Source organism: Phyllostomus discolor, chromosome 3 (genome assembly GCF_004126475.2).
Source record: "Phyllostomus discolor isolate MPI-MPIP mPhyDis1 chromosome 3, mPhyDis1.pri.v3, whole genome shotgun sequence".
Taxonomy (NCBI): Eukaryota; Metazoa; Chordata; class Mammalia; order Chiroptera; family Phyllostomidae; genus Phyllostomus; species Phyllostomus discolor.
Window position 1 is genome coordinate 144,961,870 of NC_040905.2, and position 22,206 is coordinate 144,984,075.

Here is a 22,206-nt window from a genome sequence, read left to right on the forward strand (position 1 = left end):
TTCCATGCATTTCTTTGACAGCTAAGATCAGTTACAACTAATTACTCTTAGCACTTCCACAGCTACATAACCATGGCTTCCACAACACATTCAAAATGCCACATGCTTCTCAGGTTGTGTCGATATTACCACAGCTTTGTCCTCACATTAACAAGACAAAACAGGAGAGCAGCAAATTACCAATCAACACATTGACTGATAGCCCCACAGTTTCTAGACTCCAATGACCAGGGTGACTAATACTCTCTAGGAGGTGACAGATATTGTGCTAGTTCAGGTATTTCTGCCTGTGGTGACATTTTTGACACAGGTAGTTAGGATCTGACAGTTTCTACCATGTAGGTAAATGGAACTACCTGAATATTGCGAGGTGCTGAAAGAACACAAGAGCTAAAGTTATCCCCTTGTGCACAGGATATGTCTGCTTGTTGCATAAAGTAGCTCAGACATACTGAAGTGGTATACAGATGTTAATGATTTCCATTTACAAGTATAAAAGATCAAAAGGAAAGTGAAATTATGGAAGAAATCTCACTGACTCCTATTTTACACTTGGCTTCCTTACAAATCTTATTTCCATGCTACTTAAAACAGGGAAAGAATTAGATGTATGAAGGATACCTAATGCCAACTACTGTGGGAAGCTTGTTAATACCTTAAGCCATTTAATTATCAGCCTAAACCTCTGGAGTAATTATCCCTATCAACAAGAGGTGATAAATGTGAGGTTTAAAAAGGTCAATTTCTTGTCCACCACTTAGGAAGTGACAGTGAAGGGCACCTTCCCAGCACTCCAATTTCTAGTGAAAGAAGCTATAGTCTCCTTTGGGAAGGCTAGCCCGTATCCTATTCTCAGCCTTTGATATTCGGTTGGGGCTGACCTAAGAACTGCTTCTGAGGAATGGACATGTAACATAGGTCCATAGCAACAAGAGAACAAGGGTGATACCCAGGACTTCTACAGGAATTGCTAAAGGGGTAGAATGTTACACTGGACCTACCATGTGTCATCATAGAGAGAAAACCTGGATAAGAATGAAGTAACTACAGGGAAAAAGTCAAGCAAAAAGGAAAGAAGTGAGCAAGAGAGAGGCGCAAGAGAGAGGCAGAAGATAGAAAGGTTACAAAAGCATAATCTGACCCTTGCATCTGGCCATGCCAGGGAGCTCTCACATATCTGCACTTGAGGTTTTCATTTTGTCTGACAGTAAATTTTTTTCCCTAAAGCAAATCAAAAATTTTTTGTCACATGCATTCAAGAGCTCTGTCCAATATAGGATAGGGACATTCTATATTTATAACCAGTAATCTATTCATTTTACAAGGTTCTTTTCCCATGATTGGCTCAATAGTTGAGGCTTTATTTATTTTGTTTTTTTAGTTTATTATTGAAAACTAACACCAATGAGGACAATTTGACTCCACTATCAACAATAATCATCAGAATTTCTACCTGTGTTATACTCATAATATAATATTAAATCTACCATGAAATGAAATATTTATATAGAGCTCAGTACCCTCTGATCCATGTTTCACTTGCTAAGGTATTGCCATTAGAAACCCAGGCATGGAGAGCTGAAGGTACTCGGCCAGATTACTCAGCGACTTAGTGGCAGTGGACCTGATCATTCATCACTCCTCTACTACAAATGTCTTTTGCTGTTACACAGGCAAATGACCAGAGTAATAGACACTCTTCTCTTGTAACTCGTAAAGTACTTCACTCAGTTTGTAAACAGGAAGAAAAAAACTCAGCACTAACTAAAGATCCTAAAAATAAGAACCTCATTTCTAAGTTAAATAGCTAATTAAAAATGTTTCTACATCCATGGTTTTTAACCTTATTATGAGTAATAGAATTTTTTTCTCAAATAAAATCTTGCTTGGTGTCCTACTATATAAAATAACTGAAATTTTTAAAAGCATATATGTAAGTTCATATGCATATATAGCATTTCCTCATAAAATGAATAAATAAAAATGAAACCGTTTTGATGAGCATTCATTTTAAAATTAGAGGTACATTTGACAGGTGTATTTTTATATAAACTCTACATACCATTCATTTCTAATATTTTATGACTGGTTTTAGTAGTAAATAAAAGCTCCGATTCCCCAATATCTGCAAAATAGGAATAGTATTATTTCTTTCGTCTCATCTTTCAAAGTCAAATTTAAGTATCTTCCTCTGTGAACATGTCTGTTTCCATTTGCTCCAGCATGGTATACTTAATTACATTTTAATTAGAGTCTACTATACTGTAATTTCAATGTCTCATGCTTTTATATCTTCTGGCTTAACACAGTGCTAATTAAGCTCCCTTCATTATTTTAACGTATCTGAGAATAGAGCAGTTTAAAGAAATAAACAAGTATATTTGACCATCTTCTGTGCAAGATCTTAGACAAGACCAAACATTTCTGACATAACATCCCAGATGATTCATTAGGTAATCATGGTACTCTTTTTAAACTGCAGATTACATAATCACTATTTTTGAGAAACAATGATGGCTACTTCCAACATGTTCCTAAATGTTACTGTAGTTTTTCATGCATCAGTCTAAAATTCAGACTTTCTGAAGTCTTTTTAATTCCAGGCAACTATACAGCCCTTGTATTGAAGATAAACAGTATATCCCAAAAGTGCTAAGAACTACTGAACTACACCAAACTATATGTAATGCAAATGACCTTCAATTTTCTGCTATAAAAAGTGCTCCCAGATATCCTTGGGGGTGCCAAGAGAATATCAAATGCAAGCTCATAAATAAGTACTCTACCATCAGCCTGAACTTACACCTACTAGAATTTTACCAGGAACTATTATTTCCTGCCGTCTGAGACACTGCAGTACTCTAGATATGAGAACTATTCAGTTATTCGGCTGTGAAGTGGGAGACTATTTCTCTCTCTTTGGGGTTTCTCTCTGCAGGAGGATGTTGCAGTACAGTGTTACTTGTCTTACAATTCCTTCAATACTGACTTGGAACTCTACTATCTCTTGTGGGATTAATATATAAACTCAGGGGGTGGGGCTGGGGGGCTTAGGGAATTGCTCTGCATGGCAGAGAGTATGCTGCACTTGCCTCTTTCCTCCAGTCGTGAAGGCATTCGCTTTCCTTCAAGCTTATCTCCTCTCAGCATGAAACATTCTGAAAAGCTCTGAGGTTCTCACACAATTGTTTTCTACCAGCCTGATCCCCACACACCTGCCAGATCTGCCCAGCCCAGTTTGATTCTCACTTAGATTCAAGTTCCACTATGACCTAACTACATTAAATTTTATTCCTGGTACATATTTGATGTTCAATAACTATGTGTCAGATAAATGCATAAAAATAAAGCCAAATTGATACATAACTACCTAAATCAATCAACAGGCTCCAGCTCTCAATTTCTTCTATATGGAATCTATCATTGGATATGCCAGTCTTTTCTTAATGACCACCAAAGTCATCCTTCTACCATAGCTGGAATGGGTTCTATCCACAGAAACCAGTACATCAGTATTATACTCTTACCATTACTGGGAATGGCAAGTTCAAGGTGACCTATGGCTCTCATTTCATGAAATTTGCATGATTCAAGCTTTGCTAGTCAGTCATAAGCACTCCGAAATGGGTACATTCATAGTCATCTCTTTCACAGTCCAGCCGGAAGAGTCTCAGCGCTTTGAACTGAGATTGAAACTGTTGGGAAAAAGACCCACTATTTCAATAGGAGCTGTTAAGCTGAAAGAAATAAGCCTAGAATTACTACTAGCTTCTTTTTCTAAGACCTAAGGAAAGCCTTCCTTAGAAATAAAATTTGAAAAGCAACACTGAGAGACGGAGAAACACTGATAGCTGACAGCATCATTTGAGGCCTTTCTCCAGTTGTACTTTCAGTCACCATTATCCCCCAAATTTTTCAGTTGCGTAAGTCAATAAATTCTCTTTGTGATGAAATCAACTTGAGTTCAGTTTTTGTCACTTGCAATAAAAGTGTACCACCAATATGATAAAAAATTATTTCTTAGCCCTGGCTGGTGTAGCTCAGTGGATGGAGTGCGGGCTGGGAACCAAAGTGTCCCAGGTTCGATTCCCAGCCAGGGTACATGCCTGGGTTGCAGGCCATAACCCCCAGCAACCGCACATTGATGTCTCTCTCTCTCTCTCTCTCTCTCTCTCCCTTCCCTTTCTAAAAATAAATAAATAAAATCTTAAAAAATATTATTTCTTGCGTTTTCTGAATTCTCTGAAAGATTCTATTTAATACCATCCCTATAAAATCAAGCCTGGGCCCTTTCCAATACTATTAATCATATTTATTATTTAGACCACAAGTCAAAAAATTCTATTTTTGTATAATTTTTTAAAAATCCTAATGAGTCTAAAATACAATGTGATCATGATTACTTATGATCCATGATAGAGGACTTTCCAAAATTGGCCTCTATTGGCAAGCAATATTTTTGGTTCCACATATGCTTCTATTTTAGCACTTTGCTATTGCCCATTAAAAGACTGATTCTATTTCCCCACATTTAGATGCCAGGCTAGACTTTTGAATGTCTACATGAACAGAATGCACCAGAAGTGATGATGTGTGACTTTTAAAACTAAGTCATATACAGCAACACAGCTTTAGCATCTCTCCCCCCCTCCTCCTCTCCCCCTTTCTTACCTCTATACCCATACCTCTATCTCTCTCCCTCTCTCTCTTTCTTTCTCTCTCTCTCTCTTCTTCTCTCTTTATTCTTATAATCAAAATACCATTTTATGAGGAAGGCCAGGCCACATTGTATACAGGTGTTCTGATCAATGATCCAACTAGGCTCCCTGGCATCAACCATGTGAGTGAATAAGACTTCAAATTATTCTAGCCACTCTCTTGATTATTTCAGCTGAGGCACCAAACTTTGCTGGCCCACAACAAGCCATCCCATCATGCCCTGTCTAAAAATTCCTGACTCGTGAGAGACAATAAATGAGGATTATTATTTAAGCCACTGTATTTTCTGATAATTTTTACACAGCAGTAGATAATTAATAAAGCCATCCTTATCATAATTGTCTAAATTGACATGATTTTCATAAAACCTAGTTTTTACAGCTATATCAGTTGGTTACCCTATACTTTAAAGCACTTAACACAGCCCTCAGTCTCCCAACTTTTCACAAAGGACATCTTTTATAATTTCTTTGCATGGACTTTATGCTATGAAAGATTCCCTACTTAATAAGCTACAATGTGTACACATCAATTTGATTTCCTTTTTCTCACTTATTAGATTTCTTAACTTTGATCAGGATAAAATAATCAGAATTGTCACACGGCAATTCTGTCAATAAAATTCTAGTCAAAACCAAATAAAATTGGGGACTTTAGATTGTTTATACAGCCTAATAAAAATATTTTAATATTAAATATATAGTGTCTCAAATTGGAAACCAGTGCCACAGATGACAAAACAGAATTCTAATTGATTATTAAAGGCAAAAGTGTTTTGCTACTAATAAGTTAATCTTTATTACTAATTCATTGACAACAATGAAGTTTTTAACCACTCAGTATACTTCTGGAACATATCGACAGTAACCTTTGAAAAGATGTCTAATGTAAACCAACAATAACAAAGTCCTCTCGAACTGATACTGATTGGCACATTTCACTTTTATTTGGCCTAGACTCCTATAATTTGTCCAACCTTTTTGACCAAACTGTTAGTCAGCTCAAACAACTAATAACCTAATTTTTAACAATCAAATGGTTTTATTTGCCTGGATTGAGCAGTCATTTAAATGACTAATCCAGTCAAAATTATCAATAAAACACAAGTCTTTCAATTTCATTCTCCACTTGCCCTTTCCACAAAACTCTTTTCCCTGAGAATGGTTTCTTACTCAATTTGATAAATATTTATGTAGCAGTGGAAAACGTGCCAGGAAGCAGAACCGTATATGCCAGTCTAGGTCTTTGCCTCAGTGAACGTGTACCTTAAAGGGTGATACAGACAAGAAAAGGTAATCTGAAAGCACATAAAAAAAAGTCATTTTGGCAGACTACACAGATGGTCATAATGATTCTTCCCATGATGTATCACTCCCCTTTCCAAAGTGACTTTGTCAATCTTCCCATCAGGAAGAGACATCACATTCTCAATCTCTTGGATCTTGGTTTGACCATGTGATTTCCTTTAGTGAGTAAAATATCCACAAACATAATACCAGCAGAAAACTGAAAACTGCTTACACCTTTTCCTAACTGTGGTTGAAACTCTGAAACCTACATGTGACTGAGACCAAGCTAGTTTACTGGAGAAGTCACATTGAGGAGAATCCAGGACTGGACAACCTGCCAAAGAACAAAGAGCTAAGTGAAGTCATTTTAGACTCTCCAGCCACATTCGAGCTGTCAGGTGACTTGGCTGCATGAGTGACCACAGGAAAGACAAATGGTCCCAGTACCATCGACTTAGCTAGCCCAAACTGCTGGTCCATATAACTATAAATGAAAAATGGTTGTTGTTTTAAACCACTAAGATTTGATGTGGTTTGTTCTGCAGTAACAAATAATTAATATAGCCACCAAATCCAGACTTAGGATGAAGGGATGGAAAAGGATAAAAAAAGAGGGGGGCGGGGGCTTCTGTGTACTAAAGAAAGAGAAATAAATTACAAAACATAGGCACCAAAGGATCTTAAATTCTGAAAATGAAGAGAAATATTACAATAACAGAATATTTTCATTACTGCCAGAAGTCCAGGTGGATAAAACATGACAGCATGGTAGCCAGACTCTAAACTGGCCCCTTATGACCCTATGTGACACCGAGAGAATATAGTCAAAATGACAGGGTATAATTTCTGAGGCTAGGTCAAGGTATTAGAGCTTCTACTTGGGTTTCTTAATTGTTCACTCTAATAGAAGCCAGCCACCATGTCACAAGGATATTCAAGCAGCTTAATGAAGAAGCCCATATACAGAAGATTTGAGACCTTCCCCTCAGAACCAACGCCAACTGACCACTCATGTAAGAACCACCTTGGAGGGGGATCCTCCAGCCCCAGTCAAACCTTCAAATGATAGTAGCCCCAGTCAACATCTGAATGGAAACTCATGAAAGACCCTAATCCAGAAGCTCCCAGACAAGCACAAGCAAAATCTTAACCCACAGGAGCCAATAGAGATAGTAAATAAGTATTATTTTAATAAGCCAGTAATTGTGGAGTGATTTGTTATGCATTCATAATAACTAACACAGGGACATGGTCATTACATTGACAAATCCTGAGAGAAGGCATTGTTACTGTCCTGTTCATCAAATCTAAAAAATATATGGTCACAGATCACCCTCTAGGAAATCCTCCCAGAGAGCTGTTCTTCCTGTGAATTCAACACATAGAAACTGGTTAAGTGAATTATTTTTAAAACATTTTACTATGTTCTCCCATACAGTTCAGTTCCCTTTTCATTTTGATGATGGTTTCCTTAGCCATGCAGAAGCTTTTTAATTTGATAGAGTCCTGTTTGTTATTTATTTTCCTTTATTTCCCTTGCCCTAGGAGATATTTTAGCTAAAACATTGGTACACAAGATATCTGCAATTTTATTGCCTACGTTTTCCTCTACAATTTTTATGATATCACAACTTACATTTAAGTCTTTTACCCATTTTTCTTTTATTCTGGTTGATGGTGTAAGATGGAAGTCTGATTTCATTTTTGGCATGTACCAGTCCACTTCTCTCAACACCATTTATTGAAGAGATTGTCTTTACTCCTCTGTATGCTCTTACCTCCTTTATTAAATATTAATTGACCATAAAGATGTGGGTTTATTTCTGGGCCCTCTTCTCTATTCCATTGATTTATATGTCTGTTCTTGTGCCAGTACTAGAGTGTTTTGATTACAGTGGCCTTGTAGTATAGTTACATATCAGGTATTATGATTCCTCCAATTTGTTTTTATTTCTCAAGATTGCTGAGACTATTGGGGGTCTTTTTTGACCAATGATACATTAGACAAGGGTTTAACCTCAAAATATATAAACAGCTTTTATGATTCAATGCCAGGAAGACAAATAATTCAACTAAAAAGTTGGCAAAAGACTCAAAGAGACACTTCTCCAAGGAGGACATACAAAGGGCCTATAAACATGTGAAAAAATGCTCAACATCACTAGCCATCAGAAAGATGCAAATTTAAACCACAATAAGATATCACCTCATACCTGTCAGAATGGTTATCATTAATAAATCAACAAACAACAAGTATTGGCGAAGATATGGAGAAAAGGGAACCCTAGTGCATTGTTGGTGGGAATGTACACTGGTGCAGCCATTGTAGAAAACACTATGGAATTTCCTCAAAAAACTAAAAATGGAACTTCTGTTTGACTCAGTGATTCCACTGCTTGGAATATACTGTAAGAATCCCAAAACACCAATTCCAAAGAATTTACGCACCCCTATGCTCATAGCAATATTATATACAGTAGCCAAAATCTGGAAACAGCTCAAGTGCCCATCTGTAAATGAGTGGATAAAAAAATGGTGGTACATTTACACAATTGAGCTATGTAGCAATAAAAAGAAGAAAAAGGAAGAAAGAAGAAGAAGAAGAAGAAGAGGAAGAGGAAGAAGGGAAGAAGAAGAGGAAGAAGGAGGAGGGGAGAGGAGGAGGAGAAAGTCCTACCTTTTGCAACAGCATGGATAGAACTGGAGAGCATTATGCTAGTGTAAGAAGTCAGTCAGTGAAAGATGAATACCATATGATCTCATAAGTGGGATCTAATGAACAAAATAAACTAATAAGCAAAATAGAACCAGGGACATAGAATTATGGAACAGAATGACAGCCCTAATAGGTGAGGGAGAGGTGGGGAATGACTGGAAGAAAGTGAAGATATTAAAGAACTTATATGAAGGACCCATGGACGTGGACAAAGGTGTGGCAATTGACTACAGAAGGGAGGGGGACAAAGTGGGAAAAATTGGGACAATTATAGTAGTATAAACAATAAAATACTTAAAAAATAAAAACATTTTAATAACCAAGTCTAAAACTGAGTGTCTTTTTTTCCATTTATGAATAATTCAGAAAGTTTCAACTAGGTAGTTGGAGGATAGAGTATGAAGTATAGAAGTTCTGGGGCTTACATCTTCAACAATGTCATTTTAAATTATTTCTGTTCCTTCCTATGGTTTAAAAGATCTTCCTCTTTTAGAAGTATTATATATTGATAGAGTCTCTAAGGAAAATAAAATTCTTATAACAATTATAATCATAATGTGGTGTAATGAAATATCATTCCTTTGAGTTTTTGAAAATCAGACAAGTTAATATCTATCTGAGAAAAGGGAAGTTCTCCCTGAGGGTAGGAAATTTAGTGGGAGACCTTTCAAGGTCCACCTGAGCCAAATAACTTTCCATAGGATTTCCTGGAATATGATTCCTAACCTTCAAAGTTATCCTTGACATGGCAGGAAGGACAAACATAGCCTATGGAAAGCCATGGAGTCATAGTCTACTTCTAGCCTAGCCGCTTTGTCTTAGCTTTGTTGTTGGACTAGATTTTAAGATCCAGGTTAGTGAGTGAATCAGTCTGCATCTCAGTTTTCCCACTAATAAAATGGCACTAAGAATTTTACCTACTTTCTAGGATCGTTTAATAACAACACATACATAAAGCAATAAACCCAGCAACTGGTAATTTGTAAACTCTAAATATTAGTTGCTATTGCCTTTACTAAAGTTAGGAAAATTAAACTAAGAATGACCTAAAGTACCTCACAAAGTTTCCAGCCCATCGCAGCCTCTCAATAACAGATGGTTATTAATATTAAATTAATATTAGTAAATGTTAATTTGATAATAGTTGAAAAGTAACTTTTATTAGCATTCTTTTCATAGATAATATTTTATGGAAATTTAGTAACTTATTAGGAAACAAATTTAGCCTTAGAGATAACCTCTACATTTGGAATGCCAAGTAAACTTTCCATTTTGTACTGTATTCCAGCTAGAGAATTAATTTAAAAACCAAGTCACTAAGTCACTATGTCTTGGCAGTTAAGAGATGCACTTCATCCTGAAAATCATACTTAGCCCAGCAAGAATTCTAAAACCATGGGTGTACTTCAATGCCCTTAATAGGAAAAATTTAGAATTTGTTCACTCTTTAAATTATTTTTTAATATTTTAGGATTATATATATATATATATATATATATATAAAATACATTTTACTAGTGCATTATGCAGTCATCATCATGTATCTGTGAAAGAACTAACATTACCTATCTATTGCCAGCTTATGTTCAAGGAGTCATACTGCTCTAATGTTCTTTCTAAGATGCACTGTCCTACATAATGGCTAACGAACATTTTGCTACATTACTTTTGAAAACACAATATGAAACACTGTTTATATCCTTGTGCTTAAGGTATTTACAGTAGTAACTCCACAAATGCTCATACACCTAGACTCACACAGCATGACACTAAACGAAGAAAAGAAGCGTCTCCTCTGAATGCTTCCTGTGAGGTTACTAGAGCCTTTTTATGCGTCCAATGTATTTCAGACAATGACATCTCCTTATCCTGAACTTTCAACATTACCCCTAAAAAAAGGAAAAGAATCTAAATTGTCTCTAATTTTCTAGCCAGAACTGAGAGTGCTCATTCACACACAAACTATTCACCTTGCTGCTCTCTGCTGAGTATAAGATTGATTCATCTGTCCAACTTGTTTTCTTATCATTTCCCATAAATTGCTTATGTTTAAATTAGCCAATAAACATTGTACTTAAACCCATTAGGCTGTGAAAGCAAAATATGTAATTAAGGTCTACCCTCCCTGCCTTCGTTTCCACTGTGAAAGCACTCCACACACAGCATTTGGTGAAATTGTTGCTTTTAAGTTTGCTTTGTGAAGAAGGATTTGGTGACTCTTGACCCTCAAGGGTTGTTCTTTGACCCATCATTTTTCTCTACCATCTGGCATGTTTACTTGAAGCAAACGCCTTGGGTCAGAGGGCAGACCAGACATGTGGAGGGACAGCTTTGTCATAAAAGCAATAAAGAATGAGTAGGTATTTCACGATATAGCACTGTGCATTTTGTCCAGCTGCTGAGCAGAATGAGGTAAGGTTAGTCAGATGGCTAAAAACAAAATAAAGTGTCATTTACCACACATCCCAGCAGATGGGTAAAATGCAGGATGCCTAAGTTCAAAATCTGAGCGCAGGCAGCTTCCTTTTCATTTCTGGGAGAGTTACTTGTTATGCTTTACTGGGCACATTACTAAACAATATGTTACACCAGACACAAGGAGAAAAGTGGTTTGTAGGCTAAATTAACCAGATTGATTATTCAGGAAGAGTGTTGATAGTCCAATAATCCCCAAGCAACAAAATTATAGACAGAATAACTGTAAGGGACTAAAAAGATCAGGTAATCAATTTTTTTTCATATCCTGGACCCAATGTATAATGAGATAATGACCATTTTGTTCTTGGTAAATTGAAGCTTTTTTGAAAAGAAAAACTCAGAAGTGAACATTGACATCAATTGTGTACACTCAAGGAGCTCTGTGCAACAATTCTTCTGCCTTTGGCATTTGTGCTAAAAATTGGGGCACATCGAATGAAGTTTGCAAAATCCTTAGTACAAAAACACCTTACAAAAAACCTTAAGTTTCTTTACAAATAACTACCTCTGGCTCCCTTCATACAGCTTCCCTGAATTCTGAAGGTCTTTCAAGAATCTGTTTTTGCTATCTAGTTCATAAAAGTTATAAATGATCTTTGATTGATTCCGATTTTTTTCTGTTGCTATAGGACACATTTCCCCCCTCAATTTTAGAATGTACTGAGAGAAAAGAGGAAAAGGAAAACTTCCAATTCTGCTGAAGTCTCGGTGCTATTCTCATGTCAACTTTCTGTTGTTTACCTTTGAACAGTTGGGGGCGGAGGGAATGCCCTGAAATAGAAATTCAAAAATGATTTGCACTTATATTCATTCTTAATGTAAAGGGTGGAAATTGCTATGAGTCTTGAGATGAAAGTGATTAAAGGGAAGAGTTAGTCAGCAAAAGAAAATAAAAGGAACTTTCCCCTAAGGAAAAAAAACAATAAAACAAAGGAAAAAGATTAAAGGAAACCTCCGTCTTCTACCCTGATTGTCAGGGGATAGTTCTTCACATGGTGAATACACTTTGATCCTGGAAACTGCATTTTTAGTCTTTGCCAATTTGGTAAAAGGGATGTCCCTTGTGGAAGATTTTCTCATATGGAGCTTTTCAAAAAAAATTTCATATATATCAAGACTTCCATCCCTTGCAACATTCCTACTGAAAAATTCATGTCACAGAGCATAGCCATTCTCTTTTCAACCCCAGACTTTCTGTAAAGAGCCGCTATTTTCCCAAGTTTGTCCTTGACAGTTTCAGAATTGATTGTACTATAGAAAATTTATAGATGGACATGGAGATCATACTGATGTGTGCACTTAAAAGCAGAAAAGGGAATCCTAAGCTTGCTTTGAGGAAAAAGACTTCTAGTGAAGTTTCCCCTATTTATATTTAACATACTTGTTCGTGCAAGAAAGAACAAAAAAAGTGGGGGTTTTGGAAAAAGAGTAGGGCATGAATACCAGCACCTGCACTTACAAGGGGGTGACCCTGAGCAAAGTATTCACTCAAAGTAATCACTTTGAGCCTTTTTATAAAAGCAAGGATAGTTTGCACCTCTCTGATGAATTGAGAAATTGATAGTGATCCAAGAAGAGATAACTACTAGTATCTTATTGCAGGAAGCAGGGTATGTAGTCGAAAGACACAGAGTGGAATTCTGAAGGGTGAGAACTCAATCACGAGCTGTATGATTCTATGTTGAGAAACCAGTATTTAAAATCTGAATTCTAATTAAACAGAAGAAAATGATAGAAAATCATTCCTTTTTAACAAAAGCACCCTCATGCCTGTTTGCAAACCATTACTCCTGCAAGCTATGCAGTCTCTTCCCGCTTGGTTCAGGCATCTTTCTGCTGTCATTTAGTGATCCCCTTGACACTGGCCCACACTCACAGGAGACTTGAGAATCTGGTTCCCTGATCACTACCCCAGGTCCTGCTATAATCATCAGTGTCTTGTCCTGAAAGGAACATGGACTTCAGATTTGGTTTGGAATACCAGCCTTTCTTTTTGCCAGCTATATGACTCTAGGCAAGTTGCTAAGATGATTAAAATAATGCCTATATCACAGGGTTTTCTGTGGAGGAGATGAAGTTACATAAGCAAAGGTTATAAGCAAAGTTCAGGTCTGGATCACAGGATGATCAGAATGACAAGCACTCAATGTTCCCAAAGTTACCTGCCCCCTCAAAACTTAATCCACTTTCCTGAAACCAAACTTCTGCATCTTGGTTGTTTCTCCTTTCTTTTCAAAAACAAAAACAAAAACAAAAACAAAACAAAACAAAACAAAAAACATCTCAGTGTTTTGTATGTATTAACTCATTTAAGCCTAACAGAAACCCCATGAGAAAGGAAAAATTGTGTATGGTGGTATAATTGAAGAAACTGAGGCATAGAGCAGAGAAGTAACTTGCCTACAGTTTCACATAAATAAAGACATGAAAGATTAAAAAAAGTATTTAGGTTTATCTTCTAAGAATTATGGAAGGTCAATAAATAACCTTTCTTTCTATGTCTAAGCGTATTTCCATCAGACACATGGATTACTAAAGAAGAGAGGGTGACTCAATTATAAATAAATAGGCTGATATAAATTACTGCATTGAATTTATGCCCCCCAAGAAAAAACTACTGGTCATAACCACAAAGACAAAGCCTGCACTGCCAACAAGCAGCTAAGAATGTTTCCCTATACACAGGTAAACCCCAAATAAAGAGAAGAAAGGAAAAGGCTAAGGCAATGATGAACAGCTGAAACTTCCTTACCAGCTGGTCACTTCCTTAAGAAGATGCCAGTCTTCTTAACATGAGGAGAGAGTGAAGGGACAGAAAGTGACCACAAGTGAAATTCCCTTCACATGAAAGGACACATGAGCAGTGGGGAATAAGTGTACCCCCCCCAACATATCTGATTCCAAAATCTGGACTCCTACCACTACATGAAAGAGAAGCAGGAGAGCTCAGTGTATATTAGAAAATCAGATCCCCTAATTTTAATTTAATCCTAACTTGACCACTCTGCCATGAGTTTAGGGACATACTCTTTAATATCAAATGCTCTGATTTTCTCATTTGTAAATAATACTGCTACATATACAATGTTGTTGTGAGGTTTCAACGTGTGTATATATTATTTTATTTTATATACTACATTTTATATAAAATTATATACACACACATACAAAGTTATTATATAGTACCTGGTGCATAACACTTGTTCAATAATTGTTCATGATTATTAATAGTAATAATTCCTCACTAAAAAAGACTATTCAGAGTATTTTTGAGGTGAGAATATGTAATTGCAAACTCATTCTTTGTATATAGATCCATTAATCACCATACATTTTATGAGCAGAGAAAAATATCCATAAATTAATCCTACTCCAATGCTTTCTCAATGTGATAATCTAAGATATACATTAGTCTTAAAAATTATGTATAAGAGTTTTGAGTTGTGAGCTATATATTTTATTTCTTCTGTATGCTTTTATGTTTCCAAATTTTCTACAATAAATAAAAATTATTGTAAAGCAAAAAAGGAAATAAAATATGAATTAACCAGTGGTCAATAAATCTGTTGATCATCTAATTTTTATCAGGCACTGGGCTAAATGACATTAAATAGGACTCTCGTCCTGGAACCTCTTATAAATGGTGATGGGTAAGACATGTTTACAATAACATAAAAATGAGAAGCTATTGATATTTTATTCATAATTATAAAGACTGCCTCTTTTCTCTCATTTTTGAGGTTGTCTTACTCATGAATATAGACACACCTGACATTTTTAATTTTTTATGAATGAATATTTATCTCCAAGTAGAAATTTTCATAAATAATAAAATCCATCATCATTTATTAATCATCTACAAGATTTGAGGGGCCTTGAACACAATTTACTAACATGATCTCTAATGTTCACAACAGACCCGCACAACAGAATAATAATGTAGGCATTATTATTCCCATTTTGTGGAGATGAAAACTGAGGTTGTGACTCTCAGGGTTCTTTAACTATCCAGTGCTCCAGGTGTGTTCTAAAGCATATTTCAATGTACATAAACAAATGTTAAGATAGCCATATATTCCATAAAGCAAGTTATACCTATAAAACCATACATGCTGATTGCTAGACCACAAGGTTTTTCAACAGCATCCCATATTTCTGTTTTGAGTCTCTTGCCACTTGGGTAAACATTGTACTTTTCATTGGATATACTGTAAGTCATTAAAGTCAGTAAATAGCAGAAATGAATAAAACAGCAACTTAGATATTTTTAACACCTCCAAGTTAAAACCACTTTGCAGTGGGGAAGAAGAACAGATGCCCGCTTCTAAATGTGAGAGCCACCAACTGGGAATTTGCTAGTTGTAACTGCTGCCATCTGTTTTCCACTGTTCTTTTTACCTGCCTCTCTTAGATTCAGTATTTGAATTCTGGGCCATGTATTCTTAGTATAAGCAGGGGAGAAGTGGGAGGGACTCCAATCTGAAATTTTCCCAGGTGCTCCCTCGAGCATCAAATCAAAGTTAACTTCTCAGGGGAAAAAAAATCGTGATGGTGATTATTTAACAACTGCATCTTTACTCTTCTATGCATACTTTGTACTCTTATTTCCATGTGCATTTTTTTCTATTTAATCAACTTTCTGCTTTTCCTAAGGGCATTGTGGAAATGCCTCTCTGATGCCAATTAGGACACTGCTGTGTGAATTACTTTCTTCCATGACTGAATAAATAATTTTAGTCAAGCCATACATACATTCAGAACTCACTCAATCAGCACTTAACCAGCATTTGGCACTAGTGTAGTGGAGTTTTCCCTTTAAAGTCAACATGTTGAGAGAGATACTATTGGTGCTCAAGGGAAGTAGATGAAATAGGTTAATGGGACTATAAAGGATAATAAAAGATTGTTCCAATTCACCCTCTCCCTTCCAGTACAATGATTCCTAAACAATACTAAAAAAATAAAATTTGCCCCCTTTTTTTAGGAACATCTGTAGGGAAGGTGTGTCAATGTTTGTTTGTAATTCTGAATGACACATTGCATATGCAAATAATTTCTGCTTAAAAGCCAACAAAAACCAAAAATAATCATTCAACTTATAAATAAGCTTTCTCTTTAAATCTTTAAATTCTCTTAAATAAGGTATGCTTCCCATTTTTACAGAAAGAAACAGGTTGTAAGAGGTCATGTATATTGGTCAAAGAAACAGCTAGTTGGTGACATAACAAGATGTAGTGCCATCTCTGCCTAAGTCTGCCTTTCACCCAAAATAAAAGAGGAATGTGTCAGAAAGAAGGGAGTTTTCAATCAGGAGTTTCTTCTGTTTTCTTTCCATACATTGAATTCACCTGAAAGTGCATAAGAAATAGAGAAAGTAAAAGGATCTCTCAAGCTATATGCTCAGTTGAAATGCCATGTCAAGGATCAAGTCTACTGAAGCCTCTTCAAACCAAACTGTGACACTAATCCCCATGTTCTAGTAGTACTGAAAGAGAAACCTGTTTAGGAAAAACCACCCTTTTTAAATAGCAAAGAATAATCAATAACACAACTTTAGGGAGTTTTAGTCAAGATGGCCAAGTACGTAAACATAGTACTTGGAGTTCCAACAACCATATCAAAATTACAACTGAACTATATAGAACAATCACCATTAAGAACCACCTGAAATCTAACTGAACAGATGTCCTTCATCTAAGGATATAAAGAAGTCACACTCAGACTGAGACTTTTAGGAGGGGCAAAGATGAGGAACAAGCTGGTCCCACACCCACATGTGGCAGTTAAAAATTGAGATGGATATCTCAGCTGTGGAAGTCACCTCTAAGGAGCAAGGAGTCCCAGACACACATCAGAATCCCCAGGCGAAGGTTCCAGTACCAGGAAGAGAAACCCCCATAACTTCTAGCTGTAAAAACCAACAGGTATTGTGGCTGAGTGAGATGAGGGTTTTAGGGGCCCCAGGCTTTCTGCTAGGATGGCCAATGCATGGACTTACTTGGACTCACTGACTCTGAGCTCCAGCCCTGGGGCAAAAGCTTGAAAAGCACCAGGAACATAAAGGAAGGAACTGAATTGTGTGCCTTCAAGGTGAAGGCTGGAAGTCAGCTTTCTCTGATAAAAAGTGTTGGCAGAGGCAACTGTCCTTTTGCTGAACCCTTCTCCACAGAGTGGGCAAGTGCACAGCCATATCTGAATCTCCATCAACATGGCTCACACTGTTTGCCACCCTGCTGATTCCCTGAGACTCTGTCCCACACAATTAGAAGGCCCACCCAAGCCACTTCCAGTAGCTTTTCCATACAAACAACATCTTTGCCTCATGCTTTAGACTTTTCTAAACTCTCTCAAAAAAAACAGTATCTGGCTAGTAGACTTTTCTAAACTCTCTCAAAAAAACAGTGTATCGCATACCCCTTGTTAAGTGGCCCCAGGCCTGGCACTAGTGGCAGCCAACCTTGGTTTGCAGCTTGGTCTCACCTGGGCACCATCAGGTAAAAGCCATCTGCAGATTACTCTGTAGCTAATACTAGGTGGCACCAGACAAAGCACAGGTGGTGGATGACCTTGCACCATCCAGGAGATCCCAGAGCCAATGCACCTGATAGACAGCTTCAGAACACAACAAATTGCAACCCTACCCCCTCCACAGGTAACACACTCAAGGTACAGACTCAAGCAAGTGCCAGAGTCTTACTACAAGAACCCCTGTCCTGTAGGGTCAGACCCTGCATAGCAGTTCTTCCATTGTATCAAAGCCAGTCCTTGTAGCTGATTGACCTGGGAGTCAGTCCCTCCCAGTGACAAGCCAACTTCAATCAAAGCTCTAGTACATCAGGACAGTGCACACAACCCACACAGGGGGTACACCTGGAACATCCAGCTCAGGTGACCAGGGAGGTTGTTCCATTGGGCCCTATAGAACACCTACTAGATAGGGCCACTCTACCAAACCCTGGAAATATAAAAACTCTATGTAATACATAGATATAAACAGAAGGAAGCAGTGAAAATGAGGAGATAAAGAAATAGGTCCCAAATGAAAGAACAGAGCAAAACTCCAGAAAAAGAACTACACTAAATGGATGTGAGCAAGCTGCCAGATATAGAGTTCAAAACAGTGGTTATAAGAATACTCAGGAACTTAGTGAGAACTTGAACAGCATGAAAAAAAGGCATGAAAGCCATTTTTAAAAAGTCAGAAATGAAGCCCACACTAAATGAAATTAAGAAGAAATTACAGGGAATCAACAGTAGAGTAGATGAAGCAGAGAATCAAATCAGCAATTTGGAATATAAAGAAGCAATTGAGGATTAGAAAGGCACAGATACCTAAAAATAAATTGGATTTTAAAAGACAAATACTTTCCAGTTGTTCAGATTAGGCTAGGGATAGTTTCAGGAATTTACAGGGAAAAAATGGTTTAGAAAGACCTGAACAGACACTGCTATAAGGAAGACATACAGAGGGCCCACAGACACATGAAAAAATGTTCAATATCACTAGCTAGCAGAGAGATGCAAATTAAAACCACAATAAGATACCACTTCACACCAGTCAGAATAGCCATCATTAACAAATCAACAAATAACAAATGCTGGCAAGGTTGTAGAGAAAAGAGAACCCTAGTACACTGCTGGTGAGAATGCAGACTGGTGCAGGCACTGTGGAAAAAAGTAGGGAATTTCCTCAAAAAACTAAAAATGTAACTGCCTTTGAAGTGATCCCATTGTTAGGACTATACCCTAATCCTGAAATATTCAAAAGAACCTATGCATTCCAATGTTGATAGAAGCACTATTTACAATAGCCAAATGATAGAAACATCCTAAGTGCCTATCAGTAAATGAATGGATCAAAAAACTATGGCACATTTACACAATGGAATACTATGCAGCAGAAAGAAAGAAGGAACTCCTACCCTTTGGGACAGCATGGATGGAGCTAGAGAACATTATGCTAAGTGAATAAGTCAAAGATAAATGCAATATGATTTCACCTATATGTGGAATCTAAAGAAAATATAAGCAATCTAACAAAACAGAAACATACTCATAGATACCGAGAACAGGCTGACGGTTTGCAAAGGTGGAAGGGGCACATGTCAAGGGATTGAGTGAAAAAATTCAAGGGAATGAGAAGTGCAATTGGTAATTACAAAATAGCCATAGGGATATAAAGTATATCATAGGAAATATAGCCAGTAACATTGTAATAGCCATGTATGGTGCAGTTGAGTACTGGAAATATCAGGGGGATCACTTGTAAAATATAGGAATGTCTAATCACCATGCTGTACTGTACACCTGCAACTAATATAAAATAATTTTGAATGTAATTTTTAATTGAAAAAAATAATTAAAGTTTGGTTTATTTAGAAGGTCCTTCAACAACTGTACAATATGGACATCAAAACATCTGTAGATAAATAAGGAATATCAACAATGTTATAAGGTCAGAGAAGGTTATTACCTGCTTGAGATAATTTGAGGTTTACTTGGATAAGCCACTTGATTCCCAATCCAGACCAGCAAAGTTTATGCACAATTCTGCATCTTTTCAATACAAATACAAATAACACTTTGATAAATGGGAGGCTTATATGAGTCGCAGAGTAATTTTTTCAACAAATATTCATTGTTCATATGTTTGTGTTAATGATTCTTGTTAGGCACCACAGTGCCAGAGCCAATATCTGGGTTTGGGTTGATAAGTCTGGCCCACACAAGTGGATTCTCACTCGGAATCAAGCTTTACTAATGATTTTAAGGACTGAAGTAATCAAGAGGCCACAGAGCCTAAAGTTCTGGAACTTCAAGAGTGGCTCCCTAGGTGTGCTTGTTACATATTGTCTACAACTGCTTTCCCACTACAAACCATAACTGAGTAGTTGTAACAGAGACCATGTGGCTTCCTACCTGAAACATTTGCTATCTAAACTTTTATGAAGAAAGTTACCCTACATTACTGTGTAGTCCATGTGACTTTCTCCAGGGAATTTCATATTTCCTGGAATCTATTTACTATAGGTAATTGTTGGCCAGAGACATTCAACTACAGTTATTGATGTCTTTTTCTCTCAGAAAACACCATTACTCTATTATCTAGAGGTTAAATTATCAAGGAGATTAGACTAGAACAACTTCCTTTTTTCTTTCCCCTGGAGGCATCTCTTACCCCATCCTTACTTCTGATAAAGGGAGCAAATGGATCTCAAACCAGATGCTAGAACATCTTTCTCCTCAGTCCTGAAATGTTAGTAAAACCTAGAATGAGGTCTGTCCTCAAAGAAAGGAGAAATAGAAACAAATTACAGATGAAAATAATATGTACTAGATGTCACAATGCAAACATCTACTAAATGTACAAAAACAAAGAACATATTGTTGATTCCAAGTTGAGAGATGGAAAATAATAAAGATGGGAAAGCAGGGATTTGAAGAGTAAAAGTGAGCTTATAGAATATGTAGACTTTGATGAGTGGAGCTAAGAAAGAGGTAGCAGAGTGAATAGTATGAGTAAAATTTTTTGTTGTTGTTCCAAGGAATACATTTGATGGATAAGATGGAGAGAGTAAATCTGAAAAGTCATTTGCAGAACACAAGATACTTGGGCACTGCAGTTTGGGGAGAGCAACCAAGAAGGCAAAGATAAATGAACACTTGAGGTCATGAGTTCTCAGTGTAAGTGAAGAAGAAAATTTCTTGCCTGCAAACTTAGTTTGAGAAGTGCTGGCCTTTTTTAAAAAACTTTTCTCATCTTACCTTTACTTACTCTTGGTCACTGCACGACTCCAGTGAAAACAGATATAATAATTAAAGGCTAAGCACCACAAACAAACTTGTCTTGTGATGGAAGAAATGTCAGGAAAAGGAATTAATTAAAAGAGAAAATGATGTCCTTCAGTAACCAAAGACCTCATCTGCAGTCAAATCAAAATCTTACCATTCTAAAATGTCAAATTTATTGCTTTGACTTACTCCATTTTTCAAAAGTTATCACCTCAACATAAATTAATAATGAAATTTCTATGAGAAATGATCTTTGCTCAAGTAAAGAGAATTGTTTCTGTCATAGGCTGAGTATCATAGGGAATAGTTGGATTTATTTATTTACACATATATAAAGCAAAAAATTAAACTCCAAAAGCTTGCGCCTATGAACAGAAATCAAACAAATTTTTTTTATTTTAGCTCTATAACATCTTTCCAAAAAAATGTTTAATTTTTTAAAGTCCAAATTCAGCCAGTCTGTATTTTTGGTTTAAAATCACCTGCTGTCTTATTATCAAACAGAAGTGGGGCTGAGCTGCCCACCACCACCAAAAGGCAAATTCTAGAGGCAGAGGCTAGTGAGAAAAGAAAAGAGCTTTTTTATTCCAATACTGCACGATCTCGGAGAATGGTGAACTCTTTTCTCAAAGCCCATTTTCTCCAGAAAATCCTGGCAAAGCCTAGCCATCCTCAGATAGATCAAAACAAAAGGCAGTGTCCAGAGCTCCTGGTTTCATCTAAAGTACCACCCTTTGGAGACTAAGATGGCTTTAAGTAATCATCCAGGTAGCTTAGCTTGTTCCCAGCTGCTGTCTGGCTTCAAGCTCCCTGCTGGAAGCTGCATGTGGAGCAAATGCTGCCAGTGGCCATACAGCTTCTAGAGCTTCAAGGTCCTGTATTTCCAGGCCAAAGAATGCACTAATGCACTAGAAAATGCACTAGAAAATGCTCTGCAAGGTTGTCAAGAGAGAGGAGAGAGACACTCTCCTGGAGGTCATGGACCACATGACTGCTAAGATCACATGGCCCATGGAAAGAACAGGCCAGTACACCATCTGAGTACAGGTACCAAGCAACAAGCAATGAGCAAGAGCCAGAGACCTTTCTTTGTTCCCCTGGGTTTATACTAGCTTTGGGTGTGAGAGGGACCAGGTGATTTCTTAGAATGAGCAATTAACTTTCTAAACATTCCCAACCAATCCCTTCTTTCCCCTGCTAGACTGACAGCCC